This window comes from Cucurbita pepo, unplaced genomic scaffold, assembly GCF_002806865.2.
Source record: "Cucurbita pepo subsp. pepo cultivar mu-cu-16 unplaced genomic scaffold, ASM280686v2 Cp4.1_scaffold001203, whole genome shotgun sequence".
Lineage (NCBI taxonomy): Eukaryota > Viridiplantae > Streptophyta > Magnoliopsida > Cucurbitales > Cucurbitaceae > Cucurbita > Cucurbita pepo.
The window spans coordinates 1-2,100 of record NW_019647391.1 but is presented as its reverse complement, the minus strand read 5'-3'; the positions used below and the strand labels follow the sequence as shown (position 1 = coordinate 2,100).

Here is a 2,100-nt window from a genome sequence, read left to right as displayed (position 1 = left end):
TTTATTCGCATAATTATAAATATTGAGCGATATTTATTTTTCACCATTTATAGACTATGAATGATCAAATCACAATTAATTTACATTTATATTCGACAGAGAGCGTGTGAGCGACTGCCCTGAAAATTTGCTAAATAATATCTGTATTAATTGTTTTAATTTGATCATTAATATATTAAATTATGATTAATAGTTGAATATCACAATCGGATGAAGGCTTTTAAAAATATGAAACATTTATTGAACACCGAAGCAACGCCACGGTGAAGGCTTCTCTCTCCCTCTCTTTTTATCTGTTATTCACTCCAATCTCCATTCCCAAAATTCTCGCCCAGAAACCATTTCCGAGATATTCGGCTCCGTTTCTAACTCTCACCTGGCTTCGCTCATCGATTAATTTTGCTCAACTCCCTTCTAGGTTTGTTCTTTTCCCCTTGATGATCGTTGGTTATGTTCGTTAGTTCTTCTCTTAATTCCATGGTTACTTGACAATCTGCCGAGTTTCTATTTCGTTATTCGTTGATTGAATGTTTGAATCCGACTCCTTGAGTTTAATTTCGTGTTATTGGTTTCTTTTTCTTGTTGTTTGTTGATCGGGAGAGTTGTAAAAGTTTGTTGGGCTGTCGAATTTAGCGGAGTAGTGAAATTCTTGGTGGTTTTAACTTAAATTGTTGAGGCTATTTTGTCTGTCACGATTATGTTTATCGCATTAACAGTGCGAGTTTTTAGCTTGTTATTGTTGGGGATTGTTTGTAATGTTCATATTTTTTGCCTTGCTTGCTGCTTTTCCAAGATTTTCATAAATTCTGTGGTTGCTTCTTGTAAAATTAAACGAGTCTGACTTTCGTGGATTGTAATTTCAGGACTGATGGCTAAGAGCTACTTCAAGCAAGAGAATGATCTTGGTAGTCTTCAATAATATGCTTTTCTTTTTCCCTAGAGATTTAATCAAATCCATTTTGTAAGACAAGAACTTATTCCATTTCCTTGTTTGTTTTACCAGAAAAAAGAAAAGCTGAGGCTGCAAGGATTAGGGAGAAATACACCGATAGAATTCCAGTAAGAAATGATTTTATTTTAGAACCTTCATTTGATTGGCTATTGGCTATCACCGTCAACTTGATGTTCAGATATTGTTTTGTCAAAGCTTTGATGTTCTTTATTAAACTTCTCATTCTCAAGTACTCAAATTTGTTCTGATTCTTTAACTATCATCTGGTGTCCGCATCCTTTTTCTGTCTGTCATTTGGCAAGGAAACAATCAGTTATTGATAATGTTCTTTGATTTCTTCCCCAAAACCTGGGTACTGGACGCGTTCAATTGTAATGTTACCGGTTTGGCAATGGGTTGTTTATAGTGTTAATAAGTAGAGGGAAGTGTGTTTTAAGAATGAAATGTTTCAAAATAAAGGAAGTTCATCTGTTATATTTTGTTTGAACATTCTATCGGTTACTGCTTGTTCATAATTTTTGTTTTATGGTTTCAAGGTTATTGTGGAGAAGGCAGAGAATAGTGACATCCCCAGCATTGATAAGAAGAAGTAAGAATCACCAACAATATTATACATTTGTTACATTTCTTTATTTCGGTCATCTGTTGTATTTATCTCTCTTTTATATTATATCAAAGGCGAAGTTAATTTTGAAAAGATACCTTCTGGTACAGTATTCTGTGTCTATTTCTCTTCATCAAAGAAAGTGTTATATAGCTATTGTTAGCTGATGAACTTGAACTTTCTTGCTTCTGTTTTGGAATTTTTGTTCAATGACTGCATTTTAAGTTAATTTCCTCTTTTTGATTTGATGGCTGATGAGCTGAATATACACACATATACCTATTAGGAATCACGAACCTCCATAATGGTATGATATTGTCCACTTTGAGCATAAGCTCTCATGACTTTTCTTTTGGCTTCCCGAAAAGGCCTCCTACCAATGGAGATGTATTCGTTACTTATAAATTCATGATCAACCCCTTAATTAGTCGAGGTGGACTCCTCTCCCAACAATCCTCAACAATACATAGGAGCTTTATTTACTTTCTAAAATTATGTGTCCCTTCTTTCTCGTAGCTTTGTTTGTTGTCAATTCCTTTATGCA

The 2,100-nt window shown here is 34.1% G+C and overlaps 1 long non-coding RNA gene across 1 annotated transcript; it reads left to right on the top strand.

Moving 5' to 3' along the window:
• The first annotated feature begins 221 nt into the window (after positions 1 to 221).
• LOC111786239 lies at positions 222 to 1,727 on the top strand. The gene is made up of 4 exons (XR_002813764.1): positions 222 to 418; positions 864 to 905; positions 1,004 to 1,059; positions 1,489 to 1,727. It is a non-coding gene; the product is annotated as an uncharacterized LOC111786239 (long non-coding RNA).
• Positions 1,728 to 2,100: the final 373 nt, after the last annotated feature.